This window comes from Natator depressus, chromosome 2 (assembly GCF_965152275.1).
Source record: "Natator depressus isolate rNatDep1 chromosome 2, rNatDep2.hap1, whole genome shotgun sequence".
Classification (NCBI taxonomy): Eukaryota; Metazoa; Chordata; order Testudines; family Cheloniidae; genus Natator; species Natator depressus.
In genome coordinates this window covers 229,386,382-229,401,227 of record NC_134235.1, presented here as the reverse complement: position 1 = coordinate 229,401,227, position 14,846 = coordinate 229,386,382, and the positions used below count along the sequence as shown (strand labels likewise).

The 14,846-nt window shown below is 38.8% G+C and overlaps 1 protein-coding gene across 6 annotated transcripts in view; it reads left to right on the top strand.

Moving 5' to 3' along the window:
- Positions 1-14,846, top strand: part of ARHGAP21 (Rho GTPase activating protein 21) — a 193,906-nt gene that overhangs the window by 127,034 nt on the left and 52,026 nt on the right. The gene's annotated exons all lie outside the window — the stretch shown is intronic.

Sequence of the window (14,846 nt, the reverse complement as noted above, 5' to 3'; positions counted from 1 at the left end):
ACCAAATAGTTTTCCAAAACCTTTTTACTCAAACTGTTGTAAATATTTTTATGATGGATCAAAATGGAGATTGGGGCCCCACTGTGCTGGGGACTGTTAAACAGAGGCGTTGATCCCTGTCCCAGAGGGCTTACAGTCTAAACACCCAAGAGCTGTGGGTAAAACACATGTGAATGAGCCTGGGAAGAATTGGCATAGCCTTGTAAACTATGTGTATTGGAGTTTGTGTTAATTGGGGCTATAACTAGGGAGTAGGAAAAGGCAAAAGGTCAGAAAAGACTTGGTTAGCTATTGACAGCAGCAGGGCTTTTGTAGGCATCACACCATAAGCAAATCTAAATTTGAAGGGTGCTTCATGTGATCAGAGCAATGAGTCAAGAAGATCATTTTAGGAGCAGTGTTTTGAATAGACTTGAGGGGGGAGTAAGGCTACAGTAGTCAAGGCCAGGAAAGAGGAGACTTCAATAGTGAAGACATTAGATGATGGATATGGATGGGAGTTTTGGCTTTGTGGACTGAGAGAAAAAGATGGATTTTTGGGATTATGTGGGAATAGTGGCAAGATTTAAAAATGGCCTAAATGAGCATATGATGCCCAGGTTATGTCCTGGATGACTCGGAGAATGGTGGCGGTGTCCATAGTAATAGAGAGAGGTTGGAAATGGGGGAGAGGTGCAATGAAGAGTTCAGCTGTTAAGTTAAACTCAACATAGGGCAAAAACTGGACATCTGTGAACAGATGCCAAGCTGAGACACTCAAAATAACAAGAATGGATGGTTCACACCACAGACATATCCTACAGAATTCAACTTACTTTTTTTTTAAAAATTCATGTTTTAGGTAACTTAAATCTTAAATACTATCCATAACTCATGTTCATTTAATTTTATTTTACATTTGCTAGTGCAAGAATGGACAAATGAAATCTTTCCAAAATTTGTCAAATATAAAGTTACATTAAGATTTCATTAAACTGAAATGTTGAATGCTAAGTTTCAAACCAGAGGATACTTCATAGCATAATATAAATCTTACACTAGTTAAAGATGATGTTTCAATTTTAAAACCCTTTGTTGTAACACACCCTGCACTATTGTAATGAAATTTGACTTCATTGTTGCTATTTGAGAGTTTTCTTTTAAATTAAAAAAAATATTTAAATAAGTGTTTAATCTCCCAGATTTAAGTGTTCTGCTAGTGTCCATTTTTCTTAGTTACTTGAGGCTTAATTTCTAACCATGTCCCTGATCACTGTATTCTGTAACAATTTATCAGTTAACTTTTTTTACACAATTATCAAAAATATCTGTGATTAACAAAGACTTGTGTAACATGCTGCTGGGGATGCCCGCAGCTGTGAGCTACTATTACCTCTCTGCCTCAGTAAGAGTGAGAGTTGCTGGTGATTAGATCATGTATCAGCTCCTGGCCACACCAGTCTGTCTTCCTCACCAGCATACTTCTCAATGCTTTCCTGGCACAAATCTTGCCTAGCAGGTAACAATCAGAGAACTCCAATCCGTGAGCGCCTCAGACATTTCTCTGCAATGCACAGCCTCTACCACTGTACATTCACAGAAGTTATTAAGTTTGCTGCTCTGTTAAAGGGTCGGTACATCTCGGCTTATTAATTTAACTGGGGTAAATATGACCTTCCCTTCTAACTCAGAACTGAATTGGTTTATAGTAGAAATAAAACAAGTTTATTAACAAAAGAGCAAGGACTAAGAAATGGTACCAAGTGAGAGATAAAGGATGGTTACAAGCAAGTAAAAGTGAAAAATATGCATCTGAAAGTATAAAACTTAGCCTAGCAAGACAGTCTTTGTTCAAGATAATTTCTTTTACCCAAGTTTTCTTTCCAGTTTTTTAGTGGCTAGGACCCATCAAGGAGATAAAGCAACCAACCAATTTGATTTCCTTAAAGTGAAGGATAAACTTGAAGTCTCTGTTTCTTATATTCCCAAAGGGATTGCCTTTGTCTTACAGATCGGGAAGGTCTCCTGGGGATTGTCTCCTGTGTGTTTCTGGGGTGCAGGAGCCACCTTTAAATCTGTGTCTCAGATTCAGGAGCAGGATAACCCCCACTGGTATAGCTTGGTTTACTGTTAATATGTAAACAGAGGTAAACCCACTTTCCTTTGGCTGTCTTGTCTTAAACATGTTATAATAACATCATACAGAGAGAATTCGTAACTTCTCATATAACATTAACACATGCACTTTACAATATTAATAACCAGCGTGTTATCTTTCATATACCTCCCAAACCATATTTTGTACAGATATTATTGCAGCAGTGTGTAAGGTGTGAATACAGGGTGCCTAGGGTCATGACTGGCAACAAGTGTAATATAGATTATAAAATGTACAATTGATTCTTGGACGGATTTCTTTGTGTGACACACAAACCCAGCCCATTTAGTGTTCTGAGTTTGAATTTTTTTTTGTCAAGTGTTAAGGATTATGTGAACTTTTGTTTAGTTCTCTCTGGAAGCCCAGTGTGACTATCTGAGAATCTCTGTTATTCCCCAGGTCTTTATGGTTATCTCCTAAACCTCGTGGACCAGCCGTCCTGTCAGGGTAGGAGAGCAGAGCGAGGCTTTTTTCAAATCCATCAACACAGCTCAGATGTTAGGTCCCTGTCTGTCTTTTTCTTGTACTCCTCACCCTGACACTTAAGGTGTGCAGCATTAGATCTTTGTAGATCTCCCAGGCAGTCATCATGACAGTTAGAGTTTGAACCTATACCATTGGATGTTGGCAGGCTCAGCAGAGATGCCAAGAATTGCTTAGGCCACGGAGTCTAAAATATCCTCTTGCCCCTAAAGTCAGTTCCTTCCACGTCAGGGTTGAAGCATGTTTATGGTCTGATTGTTCTATCCTTCCATTGGCAATGTTACCTCTGTTTGGTGGATAAAAGAGGGCTTGGATCTCCAGGACTGTCAGTACTGGACATCATTTACCAGAGGTCTTACTAGAGAAGCTTCTTTTTCCATTTCTCCAAGTGCTCCAAGGCTGAGCATGTTGTGCTACCACTGAACACCAGGCTGGGCTACTGAAAGAGACTGCTAAAAGGAGCAGTTTGCTAACCAATCAAACGTCAGATCATGGTAAATATTTCCACTATGACCTTAATTTATCTGAATGAAAACTTCAGTGGGACATAATGTTATAGCTTTGTTGAAAGAATTTCTGTGCAGTTACTAAAAAATGATTGTGCTATGCCAGAAATGGGTTGGTCTTTTTGTACTCCACAATTTTTTTTTTTAATTTTTAATATACATGTCTGTGTGTGGCGGGAAAACAATCTCTTGAATGAAGGTTTAGTAATAAAATGATTAGTTATTAATTTCAGGAAGTTTAGTTGATGTAACTTCAACCTTCTTTGAATTAGGTTCCTATAACATCAGCGATTTAGATTTTTTTTTTGTGTGTGTTTCTTATAGAGATGTTCTTTTGTCCCAGCTCCCAGGTTCAGTGAAGGACCTTCCTCCCCATTTCCCAGAGCAATGCACTCTGGGGATTAGAGCATAGTCTTCTTCAGAATAACGGAACAAAATGGAACTTCCTTTCCTTCGTCTATGGGGAGACAATCTCTGAATGATTTTTTGAGTTGAGAATCTGCATTGCCTTTCCAACTTCTAAGAATTGTATTTGATGATGTTAAGTAACCTATTTCTTTAAGTTGTGGCAAATAAGCCTTTATGGTTAAAATAAAAAGTAAAGTTCAACTCAGAATTTGAATACAGATTCTCTAAATTTTTCTTTAGTGCGCACAAAGGGTTTGAGTTGACTTTTTTTTTTGCTCTGAGGTAGTTAATCAACAAATTCCATGATGCAGATCTTCAGGTGGCAGTGTTTTCTTGCATCAGAAGCTCTTGTAAACTTTTGTAAGTAAACACAGGTATATTTTGTAGGAAGCTTTAGAGTTAATGGTTGTTGGTGGTAAGTTGATAAAAGGTTCATTGTCTAGCTGTAAAAAGAAAGAATGGATTAATTATTCTGAAAAAAATATTGGTTGTGGTAAACATTAGGGTGCTTGGCAGTCTCATCAGTGTGCTGATGACTGGTTACTGGGATAAGTGTTTTGAATAATGTATCATTGTTCTTCTGTTGTTTGAATACTATTTTATAAACATTGTTTTAAGTCTTCAGAAATGTCCATAGTAGTGTGTGAATGTAGATATTTTTTTCATTAAATTTATTTCCTGAAAACAGGACTTTGAATAATCCATTCACCAGTAGCAATTAGGAAGTTTTCCAAAGCAAGTGTTATCAGTTTCTGTGGCATGTTTTGCTTTCCTTATCTAAAAAGGGAATTAAGGGTGAAAGTCTGGCCTTCGTGTAGTCCATGACAAAACTTTCATTGACTAGGAGTGAACAGGAAACAGTTTTTCCCATCTGTGACAGGGTACTCAGCTCACCTCTAGGATGGCACCACCTCCTGGTCACTCCAAGGAATAGCTCATGAAGTTGACGCCCCTTCCTGTGGTTGCAAACCATCTCTCTCTCCCACTCTGCAGCCCCTCTCTCACTCCATGAGCTACAGCCTCTTTGTCACTTGGCCATCTGGCCAGGTCACTCTATATATTTTTGCCTTCTGGGGTAGTCTTTCAAAGTTTTTGCTCAGCAGTCTTAGGCAGTTTTCCCTTTCACTCTCTCATGGTGCTACTCCCTCAGCAGGTAGTAGGGGAGCCCGGGCCTGCCCTCGACTCTGGGTTCTGGCTCAGGGACCCTCTAGTCAGCAGCCAAGGTCCATTCCCTTCAAGATCTTGGTGCCTTTCCCTGTGCCCTTTCCTTACCATCTGGCACTCCCCCTCTCTGGGTTTGCCAGCTTTCCCAACTCACTCCTCCTAGGGAGTAACTGTAGGCTACCTGCCTCTGCAGCCTCCAAACACTCCTCCCTTCTCACAGGGAGTGACTGCAGCCTGTTTCTCAGCAGACTCCAATGCTGCCAATTTCCTAGCTTCGTAAATCTGGCCCAGCTTGTTCCTCCTCAGCTGGGTTCCCTCACTGAGTTGGGATTGCTTAGCCACCTGATTTCCCTTAGCTGCGGCCTGCTGGGTTATTTAGCACTCTTCTCAATCTACATTAACCCCTTCAGGGCACGCGTGGGGTGAACCTCATTACAGAAACCTACAAAAATTTTCAAGATTTTAAAAAACTGTTCCCATTCGGGACAGAATTCAAAATCTCAAACTTTTACAAACGGACAATCCCAAAACAATTTATTTGAGTCAGTCAAAATGTTTTGATAATTTTTAAACATTTCTCTTTGATTTTGACTGTTCTTTTACAAGCTTAAATTTCGAAACAATTGTTTTGAACCAAAAATCTGATTTAAAAAACAAAGTTGAGATGGGACCTTTCCACAATTTCAAAACTTTTTTCCCCTAAAGTTTTTGAAATGAGATTTGTCAAAAAAAACAAACAAACAAACAAAAAAAACCAGCCCTTTCACATGAACAAATTTGGTTTTGACAAATTAGCATTGTCTCAAAAAAAAAATTTTTTTTGGTCAAATTATTCCTGATCAGCTCATTGATTTCAAGAGGGGCAAGATTTCTAGTCTCTATGGTTATAATGTGAACTGAATGAAAATTGCTGAAATTTGTTTGCCTTAGTTTGCAAACAGCTTCCAAAGCCTTGCCTGTTGCTGGTAGCTCTTTTCAGGCTGCATCAAAATTAATAACTAAAGGAAAGATTGAGGGCAAATGCTTATGTTTAGTCTTCTGGTAGAATCCTCTGTCTTTGGAAGACCTTTCTGGCTTATGAATGAGGGAAGTGAGATGGGTAGGAGTTAGGTGATTTGAGTATGAAAATATATGTGGTAGAGTGGTGAGAGGCGGAATTCGTTAGAAAAGAGAAGCGAGGGAGAGGTATGAGTGTTTTGTTCTGGGGGAAGAACTGGGAAAGACTGAAAACATAGAAGAGGAGGTAAAACATGTAATGTACACCTAGAAAAGGGCATATACTCTATGGGGTGGAGGGGAAAAAAGAAAGATACAGAAAACAAAGAAGGAAAATATAAACCTTGGTTAGATATGGGAAAGAAGGTATAGCTAAAGCAAGAGAAACCTAGTAAATTACGTTATGTACAGTTTATTAAATAGAAAATAGAGCATGTTTTTAGTCTCTTAAAATTTATTAACTGTTCCAGACTTGTAATTTTCTAGATTGGTCCCATGATGATCTAATTTATTTATTTTTGGCATGTTTTAGCAAAACTGGTTGATCTTTTTCAGTAAAAAGACTTGCCCCATTGTTTAAAAATAAACAAGTATCTTTTGTAACTAAAAAAAAACCCTCTATCAAAATTGCTTGGTGAGAGAGCTAAAATGTAGCATAGAAATAGTTCTTATTGAAAAGAACTTTTGAGTGTTCTAGGGAACATTATTTTTTTGGATTTAGCTGTGAGCCTTTGAAAAATCATTCTGTACACTTAGTACTATTGGTTTGTATTTTTAGGATTTAAAAACATGAGGCAAAGGGAAAAATGTAATTTAGGCATGAACAACAAATTATCTGTGTAGTGTAAAATAAAGTAAATGTGTAGTGAATGAGTTAAGGCTTTATAAAAAGTTCTGCCACCTATTCACATCTTGCAAAGTATAAGATGCACTGCTCATAAGGCTTGTGGAAGAGGGGTTCTCGTGTGAACTTCCTATGGGATACAAGTGAAGAGATCCCCCTTGTGGACCTCAGTGTGCACGGCACAGGTGTTTTTTGTCTAAATAGTTCCACAGCTTCATTATACTGTTGCCTCCTCTTTAATTAAATATGATGATTCAATTTAAGGTTGTATTTTTTTAATTTTATAGATGGAACGTTTTCTTGTATTTGGGTTTTCTAAAGTATCCTAGGAAATTCTATTTTTTTAAAAAAAGTACATATAGAGAATAGCAAGGTTGCAAAGTTCAGCACTAAACAGTCAGGAAGTGACAATGTTGAGGTTTCACTTGCAACCTCAGCTCTTCATCCTTGCAATAGGCTTCAGGTACCTGTTCACCTGCAGCACAGTAAATCATTCTTACACAATATACTGGAACAGAGAGTAGCAGTCAAAAGTTGCTCTCCCATACAGGCCACTTAATTTTGGAGCTAAGTTAATTTAACAGTTAATTTCCTCCAGAGGAAGACTGCAACAGTGTTGGAAAGAAAATATATAGCAAAAGTCTGCGGAATAAAATATAACAATGCATTCCTTAAATACAATTAATTCTTTTTTTAAAATAGCCTATATGTGGGATTTTCAGTGGCCTCTAAAGGAATTAGGAGCACAAGTCTGACTGAATTTTATTTAAGTGGACAAGTGTCACAACAATGAAAAACGTGTAATTATACAAAGATGACAAAAATATTGCAAACTATTACATGTCTCTAAAAAGGAGCTGTTCTGTTGGATAGATAAAGAAGAGGAGAACCAGAGGCCCAAATAGAGGTGCTTCTGTGGGCATTGGAGGGGAGGAAGGCCTAGCAAAGACCGGAAGAGGATATGTAACTGTACAGGGAGAAATCCGCTTCCCTGAAAGCAGCAATGAAGCCAGATGTAGTTCTGGCTGGTGGCTTCTGTGTAACAACTCAGCAGCATCTAGAGGAAGTGGGATCAGAACAAAGCCTCTGATGGAGGCGCTGCCGGATCTGGGCCCCTTCAGCCCTTTGCCCATAAAAATTGCCCAGGTATGCATCTCACTTCGTCCCGTAGCAGTGTCCCTAACCATGATATTCAGTTTCAGCAGTTGGCACAATTGACAATTATTTTATTAATAGGAAGGAATTAAATCTTTTGAAAACTAGGATAGAGCATTGTTAAAATATCTAGAAACAGGTATCTTGAACAGTTGCATTGAATTTTAGAGCAGATTCTAGGCAAGACAGATGCTGAACTGAGGCTAGAACAGAAAAGCTACTCAGTGAGTGAGTATCTGGCATGAAATATCAGAGTTTAGCGATACTCCATGTAATCAGAAATCTATTTTTTCCTTACCCTAAAAGTTTAAAGGACAGAAGCACAATTGTGTGTTGCTATTTTCTTTACTAAAAGAAGCTTTTTAGAATAATTTGTAACTTTCAACTGATGTAACAATAATCAATCAAGTGCACTGTGAAACAAAGCTATATTTATAAAAATGTATATGATTTAACACCGTACATTCAAAGTGATGTCAGTGGAGTCAAACAGTGTTTAGATGGCCCATTGAGTTTTCTTACATAACTCATCATTCTGCCCTGCTACCAAATGAAATATTTAAGCTCATTTAATGCTGCCCTCAAACAGCTATGGTTGGAAGCTATTGTGTATAACACTGGAGATAATTTTCTAACGAGCAGAAAGTAGACTGTTGGAAAAAATATACAACCTTTTGCACTTAGCTTGCCGGAAAAAGGTGGTTATGGGAGGGTCTAGGTGTTAATACATGTAATCATCTTACTGTGAAATTCCTTTTTGAAAGGAAAGCTCCATACATGGCTGCAGCTGCTGCATTTTTCAAGAGCTGCTGCTCCCTGAGAGTTGACTCTGAAATCTGCACTTATTGCCAAAAGACACAGACATACTCTCTTCCCATAGATCTGGACTTTTTCCCAGAATTGACCAGTTTTGTATGGTGTTGTATAACTGCCGAATTGGCACTTTTTCCCCCCAAAGACCATGTTTTATTTTTTCTGTGGGAGGGAAGGCGGTGGCAGGCTTGTATCCATCTTGGAGCCCTAAGGATCTTGATACTATATTCTCTCCAGCCTTTAAAATCTTATTGTAGCAGCCATCTTCCTGTCTGTGTGTATCATTTCTCAGCCATGGGTAGTTATTTTCTGTCATGAGGCACTCTTCATGTATTTTGGGTGTTATGGCTGTAGCACTCCCAACATTTCTCATGTAAAGAGATGCAAGGACTTCTACCCTTTTCTTTAAAAAATAAAATAAAACCTCAGTTTCCTGAATGACCCATTCAGCTTTTTTTTTGAATGATAGGAGTTTGTTTAAAAAAAAAAAAAATTGATTGGATGTAATCTAAATATCTTCCAGGGAACCAGTAATATGTTAACTTTTAAATCCAGTGATACTTAATGGCAGTGGCTTTTTCTTAAAGGGGCTAATCATTCTGTTTTATGAGGATACCTTCAGGAAAGTTAGTGGCAGTTAAGTTTTGTGTGTTTTGTTCTCATGCTGGTTCCATCCGTTTACTCCTCTAACACCGTTAGCCCTCCTTTTGATGAGATGTATACAGTTTATAAATTGCTTCACCACTCCCATGGTGCTTTAGTTCCATTATTAGTTTTCCCCTTCTGTGCTGGAACACTAATATATAAAGAGCACAGTAGCAATATATTGATTTAAACATAATAGCACAAACAGAGCCACAAATACTACCCTAAATCGACTCTAAATGCAGTAATAGCAGAAGACAAACACTTCATGCTTAAACATAGATGTCTCATGTAATCCAGCCCTTTTAACTATTACACAGATTCTCAGACTTTCTTCACAGTTTCAGAGTAACAGCCGTGTTAGCCTGTATTTGCAAAAAGAAAAGGAGTACTTGTGGCACCTTAGAGACTAACCAATTTATTTGAGCATAAGCTTTCGTGAGCTACAGCTCACTTCATCGGATGCATACTGTGGGAAGTGTAGAAGATCTTTTTATACACACAAAGCTTATGCTCAAATAAATTGGTTAGTCTCTAAGGTGCCACAAGTACTCCTTTTCTTTCTTCACAGTGAAAGTTTCACTCCTTACCGGGGCTTTAGAGAGTTTGGAGACTCCCATTTTTCATTCTCTAGAGATTCCATCATCAGCTGCAGAACTCAGAAGGTCATCTATTCTGGTTGCATCACACCTCCAACTACCTTACTTTGAAAGATTCAAAACAGTCATCTCCTCTTGGAAACTAGCCCAAAAGGGAACATAAATGCGTCCTTGTGGATTACTTTGGCAACTTGTAGATGTCATCTTTGAAGTGTCCAAGAGCTACTGACTGTAACTTTGTCAGAAGGGTATTCTACTTTGTGTTTAAATAAAACCACTGAGGTTGGATTCAGGAAAAGATCATTAAGCTATTTTTCAGTTGGTGTCCCATCAATGGCAATGTATTATCTGAGCATTTGAAATAAATGGCAGCATGTTACAATTTGCTGTTCCTCACAAAACTGACTGCATTGTACTTTTTGAGAGAAGAGCAATTTATTTATTTGTAATGTGGCTTAATCTTGTTTTCTTTTTTAAATTAAAGGACGTGGACTTTCAGAAAGCATTAGACACGGTGCCTCACCAAAGATTCTTAAGCAAAGTAAGCTGTCATGGGAGAAGAGGGAAGGTCCTCTCATGGATCAGTAACTGGTTTAAAAGATTTAAAAAAAAAGGATACAAATAAATGGTCAGTTTCCAGAATGGTAGACAGTGGTGTCCCCCAGGGATCTGTACTGGGACCAGTGCTGTTCAACATATTTATAAATGATCTGGACAAAAGGGTAAACAGTGAGATGGCAAAATTTACAGACTATATAAAATTACTCAAGAGAGTTAAATCCAAAGTAGACTGCGAAGAGTTATGAAGGGATCTCTCAAAACTGGGTGACTGGGTGATGAAATTCAGTGTTGATAAATGCAGAGTAATGCACATTGGAGAAAACAATCCCAACTATACATACAAAATGATGGACCTAAATTAGCTGTTACCACTCAAGAAAGAGATTGTGGAGTCATTGTGAATGGTTCTCTGAAAAAATCTGCTCAATGTGCAGTGGCGGTCAAAAAGCTAACCATGTTGGGAACCATTAGGAAAGGGACAGATAAGCCAGAAAATATCATAATGCCACTATATAAATGTATGGGATGCCCACACCATGATGGAGGACATGACAGAGGTCTATAAAATTATGAATATGTGGAGGAGATGTTATTTATTCGTTCACATAATTTCACACCCAATAGGCAGCAGGTTTAAAACAAACGTAAGGAAGTACTACTTCACACAACACCGTCAACCTGTGGAACTCATTGCCTGGGGATGTTGTGAAGGCCAAAAGTACAACGGGGTGCAAAAAAGAATTAGGTAAATTCATGGATGCTTAGGGATGCAACCTCATGGTCTGGGCATCCCTAACCTATGACTGCTAAAAGCTGGGAGTTGACAACAGCTGATGTATCACTTAATGACTGCCTGTTCTGTTCATTCCTTCTGAAGCACCTGGCATTGACCACTGTCCAAAGACAGGATACTGGGCTAGATGGACCATTGGTCTGACACAGTATGGCCATTCTTATGTTCTGATGACGTGCAATTTAATCCTTCCCGAAACTGAAAATTGTGGGATTTTGAATTTGAATTTTGGTATTTCGGACATGGGTCATGGTGAGCAGAGGTGCTTCTTTTGTCAAGCTAGCTATTGTTCCAAATGGTCCTGTATGTAGTCTGGGAAGGAGAAAACCAAGTAATTGCCAGCTGAATGTATCCAGATCTTAAAAATATACATCTAGCTTTACATACTTAATTATACCAAGAAGAAATAAAGTATTGCTCTCAGCCCCAAAACAGCTTTCAAAATTCAAAGTCCCTTGAATACACCCTTTTTTCTTTTTAATTCTCTCATGTTTTGAGATCAGATTTATCTTTTAATGAACTGGCACTCGCTTCCTGATTGTCAACAAGGGGTGGGAATAAGGACTCCCCAAAATAACAATTCTGCTGCTGCTTTTTCTGTTGGTGGTGGGCCGACTCCCACCTGTTACTCTCCTAGTCATAGAGTTTAAGGCCAAAATGGAGGTAATCTAGTCTGACCTCCTTTATATCACTGGCCACCAGTGCCACCCAGTTCCTGCAACTAAACCCAACAACCAAAATTACAGCCCATAGGAGGTTAAACTGTTACGTGCCATGGGCAGAGAGTAGGCAGGATCAAGGTGCATCAATGCCAGGGCATTAAATTAGAGAGACCCAGATAATACTAGCAAGTCACCTGCATGCTGTGATGCAGAGGAAGGTGGGGGGAAAAAAAATCGCAAGGTGTCTCTGCCAATCTTACCTGTGGGAAATTCATTCGCAGTACCACATACGGTGATTTAGACCCTGGGCATGTGAGCAAGAACCAGTCAGCTAAGCACCGGAGAGAGAATGCTTGGTGCCACCTCAGAGCTTTAGAATGCACTGTCCAGTGTTCCATTACCAGCTGTTTCTATCTCTGATGCTTCAGAGGAAGGAGACTTTTAAAAAAAAAAAACAAAAAAAAACCCAAGCATACATTGGTTATGTGAAACTGAGGAAAGATTTCCACTTCTCCAACCTGCTTTTACTAAGGCTGTAGCTACAGTAACAGCGTCAAATCCAAGGAAAATTTTGGGGTTGTGGAAGAGGAGCACTAGGGTATCAGATGACCCTGGAGGCTGTCAATGTCCTTGAGAGAGGGCCAACAAAGAAATCAATAATTTCAAACTGCGATGCTGTTTATTGTGGTGCAGACAAGTCCACAAGGAAGTGAACCTAATCTGTCAATTTATTTCACATAGACATCTAACTATTATTGGATCATAACTTGTCTTCAGTCACTACCCACCTGGTGCTGAAAGTCTGTGTCCCTTTACTAATTACCTGAATCATGTAGCTTCCCTCAAACTAATGGGTCCATATTGATCTTACATGGCATTTTATTATCCTTTCAAACTATGAAATATTTTGTAATCAAGTATATTTAAACAGAAGTTGTATTTTGACTGTACTCCTGGGGTGTTTGGTTAATTGAGGCTTTTAGCTTTTGAATTAAAGCAAACATTTATTGCCCACAGAAGTTAATGTAAAGCTTTACCAGTAAACACTTGGGGATGGGAGATGTTGCAGGTATTATGCCCAAGGAATAAGGAGATGAAGAGGATAGAAATATATAGTATTAACCTGCTCAGTAAATCCTGTTTTATGGCATTGAGGAATGATATTTAGAAAATATAATTTCCATCACATAAATGACCAATTTAAAGAGACATTTATTTGCAGTAAAAAAATTCCTTACACTGCTTATAATTTAAATGAAATTTCTTGGGTTTAAGATTAACTATTTAAACAAGAATTTTTCCAGTATTCACTATTGGAAAGAGAGAGGGTAGGTCAGTGTACAATTGTACAATATCCTATGAAAACATCAGTAATATGTTGGGGCTTTTTCATTTAAATGAACCCCCTTCAGTTGTATTCTTGGCACAAATGTGATCTTGGCACAAATAAACTAAACAGTGATGCTGCAAGATGAGTGACCAGATGCATCCCTCTTTTAAAAGAGAAACTGTCTGATCTAGTGCTCCCCTGTTCATGCAGAATAGTGAAGGGCAGGAATAGGCAAGAGCACAATTAAATGGATTAGTAAAGAAATGAAATCTTAAGAAAATGCAACTGGCTGGGGAGGGAAGAAGCCATGCCAATGGCTCAGTTCTCCAAGGGGGTACCTGAACAAGCAAAGTACTTAAACATGTGCTTACCTTAAAGTGTGCAGGTGGTCCCATTGAAATAATTCAGACTTTTTATGTGCTTAAAGTTAAGTATGTGCTCAAATGTGTCTGTGGATTGGGGCCAATGGGCGCAAATTCTCAGGTTACAAAGTTTACCATGATGATCTTTGAAATCGCTTATCCCAGCATGTTGTTTTAGATGTTTCTGAAATGGAACTGTGTGTTTTTAATTAAAATTTGACCAAGTGTGGTGGTTTCAGGTAATAACCCTGGAAAGAAAAAGAAAAACTGGCTTTGCATTTTAGTTGTTCCAGTGCCAAATGGCATAAAAATGTAGTGAAAATTACAAAAATGAATGAACATCTTATGTTCATTATTTAGTGTAATATGAGTTGATAAAACATTTATTTACTTAAAATAGGGTGGAATTTTCTTATTAGAGATCCATTGTGTTAGGTGCTGTACAAATAGTCTCTATGCTGAAAAGTTTTGCATACAAATATACAAACAAAAACAGGCAGAGGGTGAGGGAGAGGGATAGAATTATAGTGTTTTTTATGATGTAGATTATTCTTACTCAACTTGATTTAAAAATGGGGTTTTCTTCTAAATAATGGCTGCATTTCCCTTTATCTTATAAGTAGAGCACGGTTTCTCAAAGTTCATTGCACCGCAGCCCTCTTTTGGACCCCCCCCCCCCCAAAAAAAAAAAATTACTACATGACCCCAGGAGGAGGGACCGAAGCCTGAGACTGCCCAAGCCCCATTACCCCAGGTGTGGGGGGACCAAAGCCCAAGGGCTTCAGCCCCACACAGGGGGCCTGTAACCTGAGCTCCACTGCACAGGACTGAAGCACTTGGGCTTCAGCCCTGCATGGTAGGGCTCAGGCTTTGGCCCTGGGCCCCAGCAAGTCTAAGCCAGCCCTGGCGACCCCATTAAAATGGGGTCGCGACCCACTTTGGAGTCCTGACCCACAGTTTGAGAACCTCTGAAGTTAGGGTGACCAGACAGCAAGTGTGAAAAATCGGGATGGGGGTGCGGGATGTCTGGCGCCTATATAACACAAAGCCCCAAATGTTGGGACTGTCCCTGTAAAATCAGGACATCTGGTCACCCTAGCTGAAGCAGAGCAACAGATTTACAGGGGAAGTATAATTATAGTTCTACAGCATGCTTTCATAGAACGGAATCATATTTTTATGGGAAGTAGGAATGTATACAAAGTTGCAGTTCTTTTGGATCATTAAAAAGAGAAACTTTGTGGGTGCTGTGCTTCCAAAACTCTCAATGCATTCCTATGTGTTTGGCAACTCTTGTCATCAGGGCCTTAAATGGGGTAGCGCTTTTAAAAAATCAAAAGGTCACTACTGTAATTTAAGCCAAACCACAGTGGCTAATTTTTGTAAAC